Raw genomic sequence first — 15,271 nt, 5'->3', positions numbered from 1 at the left:
CACCCTCGTGGATAGGGTGTGGGGCCCCTGGTCTTGATTCTTTTGCCAGTATTTTTTATATATTCCAAAAATATTCTCCGGGAAGTTTCAGGTCATTCCGAGAACTTTTATTTCTGCACAAAAATAACACCATGGCAATTCTGCTGAAAGCAGCATCAGTCCGGGTTAGTTCCATTCAAATCATGCAAGTTAGAGTCCAAAACAAGGGCAAAAGTGTTTGGAAAAGTAGATACGATGGAGACGTATCAAACGCTCCTGAAGAAGAGTTGAAATTGAGTGTGCTGAGAAAGTCATTCCGTCCCCACTGAGGAATGCTGCAGAAAAAATGCCCTCCAAGCCTACTTCAAAAAAGAAATGAAAAGATGAGAGTGAGCCTAGCGCTACCCGCAAAGAATCAACCCCTATCCCAGCCTCTGATGAACATGCTTAGATGGATGTTGACATAGATCAAGCTCCTCGTTCCGATGACATTGTCACGGGAGAAGAAGAGAAGAAAGTGGTGCGGGGCATCCTTCCATGATCCCCATGGACTCTACACCAACACATCAAGAACCACGTGGACCCATGACAAGAGCTAGAGCATGTGCAATGGAAACCGAGGTGAATTCCTTCCTACTTGACATGCATGTGGATACAAGTGGAACTTGGTTGCTACCTCACCTAAATGCTCTATGTTTCATTAGGTATGAAGAGGAACACTCCCAAGCAGCTAAGGAGCATCACCTAGGAGTAGGAGAAGTACCCCAAGTTCGCACGGAACAAGAACAAACCAAACAGGAGCTGGACAGGAAGTCCCAGGCGACCCCGTGCGCACAGGCCCACGAGACCCCGTGCCCACGGGCTACATAGGGAGCTACGGTTGTAGCACCCCATGCGCACGGGCATGTACCATGTGCACGGAACCCCCATGCGCACGGGCCCTATAGGATGGTCGGCTGACTTCGGGTTTTGGGCCTCCACTTCATCCACCTCGCCCCCAAGCCTATATATTCTGTACCTAGGGTTATGTTTAGGGTTAGCAAAAACATATGTGAGATATTTGAGAGCTTTGCTCCTTCTACCCCTCCATTGGAGATCAAGGCCTCTTAGGAGAGGATCCACTTGTGGATTTCAATACCTCCTCTTGGAGAAGACTACCATCATCCAGACCTCATCTCTTAGGAGTGAGAAGAACTCTACCTAGTACTTGTTTCCTTTGATTGTGCTTGTAATCTTGTGGATCTATGTGTTTGCTATTCTAGTGGATGTGTGATTGGGTATTGTTGGATTGAATTCCTCTCTGTGTTCTTGGTGTTCATCCCTTTTCCCCCTCCAAGTGTGAAAAGATCCATCTTAGGGTTTCACCATACAACATCTTGGTATCATGAGCAAGGTTGATTCACATCTTGGAGTCCCTACCCCTATTTGCTAGCTTGGTTTTGTTGTTTTTCGTCCTAATTCGAAAATCCCCACAAAAATAGCCCCAAAACATTTCTTGCAATGTGTTGGATCTTGTGAGATTTGGTTGATTTGATCCACAAATTTGGTGTTTGACAAGGGGATCTAACCCCTACCACCTTTGGCCGAATTTCACAAAATCCCCACGGATCTGGAGCTGTTCATCCACTCGCAGAGCACTCCGTGCACAGGATCCCGTGCACACGGGCCCTAATGCACACGGGCATCACTTACCCCTTGCACACGAGCCTTCCAGAACCTGTCGGCCAGCTGCCATTTTTCATCTTGTTGCCATTCCACCACCACTTTTGTTCTTCCGCACTACTTCTCATGGGTGTTTGAGATTTTGGATTGCGGTTCTCTCGTGTCCTAAGGTGTTTCGACTACTTAGGAGAAATTTGACTTCATCATCACCACCACTCGTCATCGTGTTGGACTCCACTTCGACATCGACCACTTTGTCTTCATACCAATCATAAGCAAGGACGGTAACCTTGACGACACCATTGTATTACCATTGCCATTACCTTGATAGCCTCGAGCCTCTTTTGCGTAGCTTACCCATCGAGGCTAGCAAGTTCCGGGCCACACTTATAGTGCACCTTTAGTGTTACGCCTCTCCCGTGCATATACTACATGTTACCTCACATTGTGGCTCGCATATCAAGTAATGTGGCATAGTAAAAAAGGAAGCTTTTAAGCAAAAGAAAAGAGAAGCAAGAGCTTGTAAGCAATAGCATTGAGCCACTTTGCCTAGTTCATCATCTTGGTTCATACATACATAAGCATACATGGGATAGTACACAGCCCGTTTCTCTATTAGGTGGGTGCACCAGCGTACCTAGCCCATTAGAGCAATCGAGCTAGCGTCTCTCTAGTATCCGTAAAACAAGAGCATTTCCGTGGTTCCACCTCTTTGAGCTCATTCCTTGGTGGTGCTGATCCCATCTATCTTCCGTGTGTGTGTTCCTAGTGATATCCTTGGGTTTGGTCTATTTATCTTACTTGCAATTTGTGCATCTTTTCAACTTTTTCAACATCTTGACTAACATTTGCTTGACTTATTTGTGCCACTTCCTAACCGAGATCCTCCATAAGCCTTTTCCTTGTAGGTGTGAGAAACAATACCCGGTACCAATTCTACTATTATAGCATCATGTGGGATCGTACTTGTTACATCCACAATCTTCAGAAAAGGTAACTTTGGTTTTGTTCTCTCATTTTTCTACTTACCACCACTTCCACATGATGGATAGGCCTACTTCGGCAAACCCGCTCTTCGAGGATCAAGATGGCGAACGCGACTACATCACCAAGAATCACTTCTTCATCGCACAACAAGCTCTACATCAAGAGAGTGAAGCCTTGGCTGATCGCATCGAGCAACTTGCCACCGACCTATGACAATCGGAAGCACGACAACTGGACTACTTGGACGCTAAGCTCTCCAAACAAATGGATGAATTCCGCAACATGATCGTGAGCCGCGCATCTTCCTCAACCTCTTCACCAAGACGGCGCCACTCAAGTCGCCACTCATCGCCATATTATTCTTCCAATGCGAGTCCTCCTCGACGCGAGGACACTCAAGACCGCCAAGCGCAAGAAAATCCGTTCCATGGCAATGGCCTACAAGACCGAGTTCAAGCACGTGAGCAGGTGTGACGCCAAGAACGAGAAGCCATGGATCAGGAACAACTACCGCCACATCGTCCACATCAAGCATCTCAAGATGGCGGTGCAATCCGGCAAGAGCAACAAAGCCGTGAAGCTCAAGCTCAGACGGCTGGAGATGCACTCCGAGAGTCCACTCGAGATGTTGCCCAACGCAACCGTCAAGTACGTCAGCAAGAGGAAGCCCTTTGTCAAGCACGACAAGAAGAAGCCGCTCGACGTGAAGAACAACAAGAAAGGCGAATCAGGGTACATATGCCTCGACCTCCACTACGCCAAGAGCGCATCCACGACGAAGACCCTCCTCCACGTCAAGAGAGGCACCAAGCGGATAGAGTGCTTAAAGACCCTCCTCCATGCCAACAGGGACATAAACATCATCAGTATGATGAAGAACTCTACAACGACAAGCTCAAGTTCACCATGCCCAAGTTCTCAGAATGCAATGATCCCGAGGAGTACCTCTCGTGGGCACTGAAAGTCGACAACATATTCTGTCTTCACAACTACGGTGAGGAAAATAATATCGCCATGGCATCCCTCGAGTTTCAAGACTATGTCCTCATTTGGTGGGAGCAAGTGATCGAGCAACGCCACGAGAAGGATGAGCTGATACGACTCCAATGTATCTATAATTCTTGATTGTTCCATGCTGTTATATTATCAATCTTGGGTGTTTTATAATCATTTTATATCATTTTTTGGTACTAACCTATTGACATAGTGCCAAGTGCCAGTTACTGTTTTCTGCATGTTTTTTACATCGCAGGAAATCAATGGGCCCTGATTGACATAGTGCCAAGTGCCAGTTGACGGAGTCCAAACGCAACGGAAGTCCACGGAGATTTTTTTGGACCGGAAGGAACATAATGGGCCCTGGTTGCGCCTGCGGGGGTGCTTCGAGGAGAGCACAACCCACCAGGGCGCGCCAGGAGGCCCAGGCGCGCCCTGGTGGGTTGTGCCCACCTCGGGTGCCCCCCAGACCGCCTCTTTGCTCTATAAATACCCCAACATTCCCAAAACCCTAGGGGAGTCGACGAAATATTGATCCAGCCGCCACAGAGTCCAGAACCACCAGATCCAATCTAGACACCATCTTGGATGGGGTTCTCCACCTCCATTGGTGCCTCTCCGATGATGCGTGAGTAGTTCTTTGTAGACCTTCGAGTCCGTAGTTAGTAGCTAGATGGCTTCCTCTCTCTCGCTGAATTCTCAATACAATGGTCTGGAGATCCATATGATGTAACTCTTTTGTTGTGTGTTTGTTGGGATCGATGAACTTTGAGTTTATGATCAGATCTATCGTTTTATATCCATGAAAGTTATTTGAGTTTCTTTGATCTCTTATATGCATGATTGCTTATAGCCTCATATTTCTTCTCCAATATTTGGGTTTCGTTTGGCCAACTTGATCTATTTATCTTGTAATGGGAAGAGGTGCTTTGTAGTGGGTTCGATCTTACGGTGCTTGATCCCAGTGACAGACGGGGAACCGACACGTATGTATCGTTGCTACTAAGGATAAAATGATGGGGTCTATCTCTACATAGATAGATCTTGTCTACATCATTTCATCCTTCTTATTGCATTACTCCGTTTTTTCATGAACTTAATACACTAGATGCATGCTGGATAGCGGTCGATGTGTGGAGTAATAGTAGTAGATGCAGGCAGGAGACGGTCTACTAATCGTGGACGTGATGCCTATGTAATGATCATTGCCTGGATATCGTCATGATTATTTGAAGTACTATCAATTGCCCAACAGTAATTTTTTCACCCATCGTTTGCTATTTTTCTCGAGACAAGCCACTAGTGAAACCTACGGCCCCCGGGTCTCTTTCTCATATATTTGCCTTTGCGATCTACTTTTCCTTTGCATTTATTTCCAGATCTATTAATCCAAAAATACAAAAATACCTTGCTGCGTTTTATTTCTATTTATTTTATTTGGCGTTCGATTTATCAATCTACTACAATTTATCTCACGTCTGTTTGCCTATCTTGAGGCGCCGTAACCCGGAAGGGATTGACAACCCCTTTAACATGTCGGGTTGCGAGGATTTGTTATCTGTGTGCAGGGGCTGTTTATGTTGTGTTGCTTGGTTCTCCTACTGGTTCGATAACCTTGGTTTCATATCTGAGGGAAATACCTACCGCCGCTATGCCGCATCATCCCTTCCTCTTTGGGGAAATACCGATGTAGCTTCAAGCGACATCAAAAGGAATTTCTGGCACCGTTGCCGGGGAGGATCTTCAACATATACCAGGTTCCTAATCACAAATCGCATCTCCTCGCAATTTACATTATTTGCCATTTGCCTCTCATTTTCCTCTCTCCCACTTCACAAAAAATTGTCGTTTTATTCGCCTCTCTTTCTCCGTTCGCCTTTTTCTTCTCAGATCTATTCTTTTCTTGCAATCATGAGTGATTTCGGTATGGCACCAACAGATGATGGACTAACACCTAAGATTGGACGTACGGGCAATCTGGATGCTAAAACTTTTCTCTTGGGGCAAGGGAATGTTATGGGAAAAGAACGTATCCAAGAATTTTTCAATTGTATGGGAAATTTGAGTCTTGATGATGCTCCTATACTTAAAACTACTAGATCTTATGCGCATGCTATTTCAGCACTAGTTCTGAAACTTGAAAGGAAATTTATTCGTACCCATTCTACTTTGCAAAGATTGTTTTTTGAGCTTCCCGTTATAAAGAATCCTAGGGCTAAAAAGTTGGCCACCCTTGTTCTTATGAATGAATTTGATTACATAATACGGAAGCTAGGGAAAGCTTTGATTTTTATGGTATGAATTGTGAAAAACCTGTGATAGATGAAATTCTTTACAATAGTGACTATGCATTAAGACATTTGCTTGGGGACAATAAAATCTTTGATGAGAATCTTAAAAAGGAAGTCCCCACTTTAGATATAATCCAACAAGTTTTCGATAATGTTAATCAACATTACTCTTGGATTGTTGCGGGAAATCAAAAGGGTTATGATGAACACCAACTCAGGAATGCTAAGGTTTCTATAGATAATATGTTTTATGTTGTGTTTACAAAACCCCATGATGAAAACACCTCTAAGAAAGTTAAGAAGAAAGATGACAAAACTTAGATCCTTGCTTTATGCCAAGTTAAGGGCGTAAAACTATAGCGCTTGTTGGGAGGCAACCCAATGAATAAAATTTATTTTTGCTTTTTGCTTTCTGTTCTTGAGTTTTAGCACAATTATGCTACTATTATTATTGTGTTTTTTGTGCTTTAATTAGTTTTTGTGCCAAGTAGAACCAATAGGATCTTCTTGGGTGATAGTTGTTTGATCTTGCTGAAAAAAATAGAAACTTTAACGCTCACGAAAACAATTCTTATTTTTTTATCAGAGCGTGATAAAATGCCAATTCGTTTTGAAGAAGATTAATATACAAGTTACCCAAGTCTTCCTAGTTTTTCAGAATTTTTGGAGTTACAAAAGTATTCGAAATAGTCAGATTGCTACAGACCGTCCTGTTTTGACAGATTCTGTTTTCTTTGCGTTGTGTGCTTATTTTGATGGCTCTCTGGTTTTCTTTGATGGGGTTTTTCCATAGAAAAGTTGGAATACAGTAGATATAATGCAAAAACAAAATATGAATTGGTTTGTTACAATACTTATAGTAGTGGTTTACTTTCTTACACTAACGGATCTCACGAAGTTTTTGTTGAGTTTTGTGTGATTGAAAATTTCAAGTTTTGGGTTATCTTAGATGGATGAAGGAATAAGAGTAGAAGAGCCTAAGCTTGGGGATGCCCCGGCATCTCAAGCTATTATCCAAAAATGAGCAACCAACTAAGCTTCGGGATGCCCCCGAGTGGCATCCCCTCTTTCTTCTAACGACCATCGGTATTTTACTCGAAGCTATATTTTTATTCGTCACCTGATATGTGTTTTGTTTGGAGCGTCTTGTATGATTTGAATCTTTGCTTGTTTTATTTTATGTTTTAAGTCTTGATCCCTTTCTGGAGACACTTATTTGGGAGAGCCAAAATTATTTCATGACTTGTTAGAATTGCTCTCTATGCTTCACTTAAAAAAATTATGAGCTATGGACTTGCTCTAGTGCTTCACTTATATCTTTTTGAGCACGGTGTGCTTAGTATTTTTGAAGAAATGCTCTCTTGCTTCACTTAGATTTGTTTGAGAGTTAGTAAAAATTTGAAGAAATTCTCTCTTGCTTCACTTAAATTAATTTGAGAGAAAGAAAAAAATTATGCTCATGATATCCGCTTATATTTGTTTGAACTTACGAAAAGCAACACATGAAAATTAGTCCCAAAGTGATAGATATCCAAGAAGGATATAATAAAAACTTTCATGAAGATCATTGGACAAAATAAACTTGATTCTTAGTAATAGTTTTGAGATATGATGATGTGATATGTGAGTTATGTTGGTGAGTAATTATGCTTTAGTAAGAATATTGGTGTTAAGGTTTGTGATTCCCTATGCAAGCACGAAATCAATAGTCATGAGATTATATCCTACTTGTGGTGCATTATTCGGTGTTAATTATGCTTAATGCTTGCTTATGAGATTATCCGTTTCTTGGTTGGTGGCTTCTCAATCTTTTGCTAGCCTTCACTTTGCACTAAGTATGATCTCTACTTGTGCATCCAAAATCCTTTAAACCAGTTTTGCCTCATGAGTCAACTATATCTACCTATATGCGGTATTCTTTTGCCGTTCTAAGCAAATTTTTATGTGCCATCTCTACTTTTCAAAATAAACTTCTCTTTTGTGTGTTCGTTTCGCTCGCGGAGCGGTGAGGGGTGGCTGATATTTTCCATGCTAGATGTGTTATTCTCACGATGAGTGTTTTATTCACTTGTCATTGCACGAGAGTAAGGCAAAGGTATTAGGGATGCCCAGTCCCGAAATGAAAAATGAATTTACTTTATGTTGTCAAATAATAAATTCCTTGGAAAGTGTTGGTATGGAGGGCAACCGTGGATACAGCTAGCCATGGAAAGTCAAAGTATGGTTGAAAAAGGAATAAACTTTATTTTCTATTTTGGAACCGCCTATGATATATCTAGCATGGAAAGTGTTGGGAACTCTTAAGTCGTTTTCGTTGGTGGGATGGATACACCTCCCAAAATGTTTTTATCTCTAAGTTTTTCGCTTTGAGCTCTGGCACCTCTACAAATCCCTACTTCCCTCCGCGAAGGGCATTTCTTTTACTTTATGCAATTTTTATTTTGAATTTGAGTCTCCATCTTCTCTTACAAAAGCACCAACTAGGAGGCAATATGATCATACTTAAGTATTGGGTATAGCTAATATGCGAGTGTGTTTCATGAATGGATCAATGGTTGAGCATGATGGGCTAAGGATAACTTATTTTAGCGTTGATATTTTGAAAGACATGGTTGCTTGTTGATATGCTTGAGTATTAAATTATCATGTCAAAACTAGACTATTGCTTTGAATCACATAAAAGTCCAAATGTCCATGCTATAAAGAAAAGATTATGATATGACATGTTAGGCAGCATTCCACATCAAAAATTCTGTTTTTATCACTTACCTACTCGAGGACGAGTAGGAGTTAAGCTTGGGGATGCTGATACGTCTCCAACATATCTATAATTTTTATTGTTCCATGCAATTATATTATCAATCTTGGATGTTTTATAATCATTTTATAGTCATTTTATATCATTTTTTGGTACTAACCTATTGACATAGTGCCAAGTGCCAGTTGTTGTTTTCTGCATGTTTTTTATATCGTATGAAATCAATATCAGACGGAGTCCAAACGCAACAAAACTCCACGGAGATTTTTTTGACCAGAAGGTACATAATGGGCCCTGGCTGCGCCTGGGGGTGCTCCGAGGAGAGCACAACCCACCAGGGCGCGCCAGGAGGCCCAGGCGTGCCCTGGTGGGTTGTGCCCACCTCGGATGCCCCCTGGACCGCCTCTTTGCTCTATAAATACCCCAATATTCCCAAAACCCTAGGGGAGTCGACGAAATATTGATCTAGCCGCCACAGAGTCCAGAACCACCAGATCCAATCTAGACACCATCTCGGATGGGGTTCACCACCTCCATTGGTGCCTCTCCGATGATGCGTGAGTAGTTCTTTGTAGACCTTTGGGTACGTAGTTGGTAGCTAGATGGCTTCCTCTCTCTTGCTGAATTCTCAATACAATGGTCTCTTGGAGATCCGTATGATGTAACTCTTTTGCGGTGTGTTTGTTGGGATCGATGACCTTTGAGTTTATGATCAGATCTATCTTTTTATATCCATGAAAGTTATTTGAGTTTCTTTGATCTCTTATATGCATGATTCCTTATAGCCTCGTATTTCTTCTCTGATATTTGTGTTTTGTTTGTCCAACTTGATCTATTTATCTTGCAATGGGAAGAGGTGCTTTGTAGTGGGTTCGATCTTACGGTGCTTGATCCTAGTGACAGAAGGGGAACCGACACGTATGTATCATTGCTACCAAGGATAAAACGATGGGGTCTATCTCTACATAGATAGATCTTGTCTACATCATGTCATCGTTCTTATTGCATTACTCCGTTTTTCCATGAACTTAATACACTAGATGCATACTGGATAGCGGTCGATGTGTGGAGTAATAGTAGTAGATGCAGGCAGGAGTCGGTCTACTAATCTTGGACGTGATGCCTATATAATGATTATTGTCTGGATATCGTCATGATTATTTGAAGCTCTATCAATTGCCCAACAGTAATTTGTTTACCCACTGTATGCTATTTTTCTCGAGAGAAGCCACTAGTGAAATCTACGGCCCCCGGGTCTTTTCTTTATCATATTTGCCTTCAAGATCTATTTTTATTCGCTTTTATTTTCAGATCTATTAATCCAAAAACCCAAAAATACCTTGCTGCAATAGTTTTGTTATTTATTTTATCTCGCGTTCTCGCGAGATCTATTTATCCAATCTACTACAATTTTATCTATCTTTTTACCCGAGAGGGATTGACAACCCCTCTTTTACATCGGGTTGAAAGTATTTGTTCTTTGTGTGCAGGTACCGTTTACATAGTGTTGCTTGGTTCTCCTACTGGTTCGATAACCTTGGTTTCATATCTGAGGGAAATACCTACCGCTGCTGTGCTGCATCATCCCTTCCTCTTTGGGGAAATACCGACGTAGCTTCAAGCGACATCATGAGCCACCCATCATGACTTGGACACAAATGAAGGACATCATGCGTGCTTGCTTCGTGCCTACATACTATACATGAGATCTCTTCAAGAAGTTGAAACTCCTCAAGCAAGGCACGAAGACGGTGGAAGAATACTATCAAGAAATGGAGATCGCCATGATACGAGCTAATGTCGAAGAAGATGATGAGCAAACAATGGCATGCTTCTTAAACGGCCTCAACCATCCAATAAGGAAGATCGCCGATTTCCAACCCTACTCCAACCTTCTCGGGATAGTTTATCAAGCGACCAAGGCGGAGCGGCAAGTACAAGAAGACTTCAAATACGCCAAGTACTCATCCAAGACCTATGGCTCATACACTCAAGCTACCTCTACTATGACTTCGTCACCTCCTGCCTCGACTAGAGCATCACCAAGTACCGGCGACAAGTCAAGTTCCAAGCAAGTGTCGCCTTCCTCAACTCATCCTCCGGCAAGCACCTACAAGAACAAGACTTCTTCTTCATCGGCACCACCGGACGATCCCGTCAAGACAAGTTATCTCAAGTGCTTTACATGTGGTGGCTGTGGACAGAAGTCTTTCCAATGCAACAACCGACACACCATGATTGCAAATGATGATGGCACGTACGACTCCATGAGTGAAGACGAGATGGAAGCTCTCGAGCACGTCGCCATGCACCATCAAGCGAACAAAGAAAAATATGCTCAAGCCCATTGTGACAATGATTCAAGTCCCGCTCTCATGGTCTCCAAGGTCTTGACACTTCAACACCAACAAGACGAAGAACAAAGGTGTCACATCTTCCACACCAAGGCTGGCATCAACGAGCGCTCCATGAAAGTCATCATTGACGGAGGAAGTTGCCACAACTTGGAAAGTGAAGAGCTATGTTCCAAGCTACAATTGGTCAAGAATAAGCATCATCACCCCTACAAGGTCCAATGGCCCAGCGACTCCGGCACCATACAAGTGGAGCACACCGTGCAAGTTTCATTCAAGATCGACGCCTATGAGGACACCTTGGAGTGTGATGTGGTTCCTATGTCCGTGAGCCATCTTCTCTTGGGAAGACCTTGGAAATTCGACCGCGACGTCATCCACAACGGGAGAACAAACCACTATAGCTTCAAGATGAAGGGAACGGAGTACGTGTTACGACCTATGTCACCAAGCCAAGTGATCGCCAACAAGCAAGCATCCACCCATCATGGAGAGACTAGTGAGAGAGTGAACCACCACAAAGAGAGTGGGTGCCACAAGCCCAAATTGAGTGACCCTTCGCCAAGAGAGAAAAACTTAATCCTCCTAGCCACAAAAAGAGAGGTGAGAGAAGTGTGTGAGAACCCATCGAGTCATCCACTATGTCCTAGTGTGCAAAGATGAGGTGGAAAAGACTAACACTCCTAATCCTCTTCCTCTAGTGTTGTCTGATTTGTTGCAGGAATTCGACGATGTCTTCCCCGATGAGCTACCTCCCGGTCTTCCTCCTATACGTGGCATTGAACATCGGATCGACCTTATCCCTGGGGCACCTCTTCCTAACAAGGCTCCATACCGCGTCAACCCCGAAGAAACCAAATAAATACAAAGGCAAGTCCAACATCTCATAGACCATGGACATGTGCGTGAAAGTTTGAGTCCTTGTGTTGTACCAGTCATTCTTGTGCCAAAAAGAGACGGTAGTTTTCGCATGTGTTCCGATTGTAGACCCATCAATGCTATCACTGTTCGATATAGGCATCCCATTCCACACCTTGATGATATGCTAGATGAGCTTAGTGGTGCCACTATTTTCTCAAAATTGATCTTAAAAGTGGTTATTATCAAATCTGCATACAAGAAGGTGATGAATGGAAAACCGCTTTCAAAACAAAATTTGGTTCGTATGAGTGGTTAGTTATGCCTATGGGTTTATCGGAAGCACTCGATACTTTCATGCGTGTTATGCATTATGTGATCTGTCCTTACATTTGAGTGTTTGTGTGGTCTACTTTGACGACATTCTTGTGTTTAGCAAATCCCTCAAAGAGCGTGTAAATCATCTTAGGGCGTTTTGCAAACTCTTAGAAACGAGCGTCTTTATGCCAATATGGAAAAATGCACTTTTGGTGTTGACAAGATTGTTTTCTTGGGCTTTGTTGTGTCTTCCAAGGGTGTTCATGTTGATGAGTCTAAAATTGAAGCAATTAAAACTTGGCCCCAACCCACTATTTGCAACAAGTGCGTAGTTTCCTTGGTCTAGCGGGTTTTTTATCGTCGCTTTGTGAAAGACTTTAGCATGCTTTGAGTAAGACGAATGCACCCTTTGTTTGGGGTCCATCTCAATCTACCGCATTTGATGAGCTCAAATCTTTGCTTACACATGCCCCAATTCTTGCATTACCTAATTTCAACAAAAATTATGAGGTTCATTATGATGCTAACGGTAATGGAATTGGTGGAGTTTCGATGCAAGAAAAGCGACCCATTGCATACTTTAGTGAAAAAAATTCCGGTGCTCAACTTAACCATCCCATTTATGACAAAGAATTGTATGCTTTACTGCGAGTATTACATGTTTGGGAGCATTATCTTCGCCGACATGAATTTGTCATACATACCGATCATGAGACACTAGAGTACCTTAAAGGTCAAACCAAGTTGAATAAACGGCATGCTAAAGGGAGTGAATTTATTGAATCTTTTACTTATGTGATAAAGTACATTAAGGGCAAAGAAAATGTTGTGGCGGATGCTCTTTCCCGCATATGCATGCTAGTTACTCAACTTGAGTTGAATGTTATTGGCTTTGAGCATGTTAAAGATCTTTATGCACATGATCCTACATTTGCAATTCCTTATGCCAAATGTCTTGCTAACACTTGTTGGGAGAACTATTATCTCAAGAATGGTTACCTTATGCGTGCTAACAAACTTTGTATACCCGAGTCTTCGCTTCGTTTGTTACTTTTGCAAGAGGCTCACGGTGGCGGACTTATGGGACATTTCGGGTGCGACAAGACCTTTGCCACACTCTCCTTCAAGTACTTTTGGCCAAAGATGTTCCACGACGTGGCACACTTCACCAACAAATGCTCTACATGCCGCAAAGCTAAGTCAAAAGCCCAATCTCATGGTTTACATATGTCACTTCCAATTCCATATCAACCATGGGAATATTAGTATGGATTTCATGCTTGGTTTTCCTAGGACTCAAAATGGAAAGGATTCCATATTTTTTGTTGTGGACCGATTCTCAAAAATGGCACATTTCATCCCATGTAATAAGATAGACGATGCTTCACATGTTGCAAATCTCTTTTGTAGGGAAATCTTGAGGTTGCATGGAGTGCCCAAGGACCATTGTGTCGAACCGCGATGTCAAGTTCCTGAGCTACTATTGGAAGATAATATGCGCCAAGCTCAACATCAAGCTACTATTCTCGACGGGCTATCACCCCCAAACCGATGGCCAAACGGAAGAAACCAACCGTACGCTATCTACTCCTCCTACACGTGTTGATAAAGAAGAACATCAAGGAGTAGGAGGAGTGCTTACCCATCGCTGTGTACGCCTACAATCGAGCTCGACACTCTACTACCGGCAAGTCCCCCTTCGAGGTTGTCTACGGATTCAACCCATTGTCCCCATTGGACATTCTACCTCTTCCACTCCAACAACACGCAAACATGGATGCTAGTGCAAGGGCAAGCTTTCTCAAGAAGATACAAGGGCACGATCGAGCGTCAAGTACATCGCATCGCCACTAAGCTCAACATCAACAAGACACCAATGGTGTTCCAATTGGGAGATCTCGTATGGCTTCATCTTCGCAAGGTTCGCTTCCCCAACGAGCGCAAGTCAAAGCTACTACCATCAGCCAGCGTACCCTTCAAGGTGCTAGCACGCTACAATGACAATGCCTACAAGATCAACATCCCACACGACAAGTACAACGCAAGCGACATCTTCAATGTCAAGGACTTGGCCAAGTACGATGGTGATGAAGATCACGATCCGCAGATGGATCTCTCCCAAGGGGGGAAATGATGCGGAGCATCCTTCCATCATCCCCATGGACTCTACACCAACACATCAAGCACCACGTGGACCCATGACAAGAGTTAGAGCACACGCAATGGAAACCGAGGTGAACTCCTTCCTACTTGACATGCATGTGGATACAAGTGGAACTTGGTTGCTACCTCACCAAAATGCTCTGTGTGTCATTAGGTACGAAGAGGAACACTCCCAAGCAGCTAAGGAGCATCACCTAGGAGTAGGAGAAGTACCCCAAGTCCGCACGGAACAAGAAGGAACCAAATAGGAGCTGGACAAGAAGTCCCAGGCGACCCCGTGCGCACGGGCCCCCGAGACCCCGTGCCCATGGGCTACACAGGGAGCTACGTTTGTAGCACACCGTGCGCACGGGCCCAACTTACCATGTGCGCAAGGGCCCTACAGGATGGTCGGCTGACTTCGGGTTTTGGGCCTCCACTACATCCACCTCGCCCCAAGCCTATATATTCCGTACCTAGGGTTATGTTTAGGGTTAGCAAAGGTTTATGTGAGATATTTGAGAGCTTTGCTCCTTCTACCCCTCCATTGGAGATCAAGGCCTCTTAAGAGACGATCCACTTCTGGATTTCAAGACCTCCTCTTGGAGAAGACTACCATCATCAAGACCTCATCTGTTAGGAGTGGGAAGACCTCTGCCTAGTGCTCGTTTCCTTTGATTGTTCTTGTAATCTTGTGGATCTATGTGTTTGCTATTCTAGTGGATGTGTGATTGGGTACTGTTGGAGTGAATTCCTCTTTGTGTTCTTGGTGTTCATCCCTTTTCCCCCTCCAAGTGTGAAAAGATCCATCTTAGGCTCATCTTCTTCTCATTCCTTTTTGACACTTGTTGACAAAAAGAAGGAGATGACATTGAGAGATAGATGTGCGGGTCTATTTGTCAGGGTTGGGTCATTTGCATTTGGCT

The sequence above is a fragment of the Aegilops tauschii genome, chromosome 5, assembly GCF_002575655.3.
Source record: "Aegilops tauschii subsp. strangulata cultivar AL8/78 chromosome 5, Aet v6.0, whole genome shotgun sequence".
Lineage (NCBI taxonomy): Eukaryota > Viridiplantae > Streptophyta > Magnoliopsida > Poales > Poaceae > Aegilops > Aegilops tauschii.
This window is presented reverse-complemented; position numbering follows the sequence as displayed.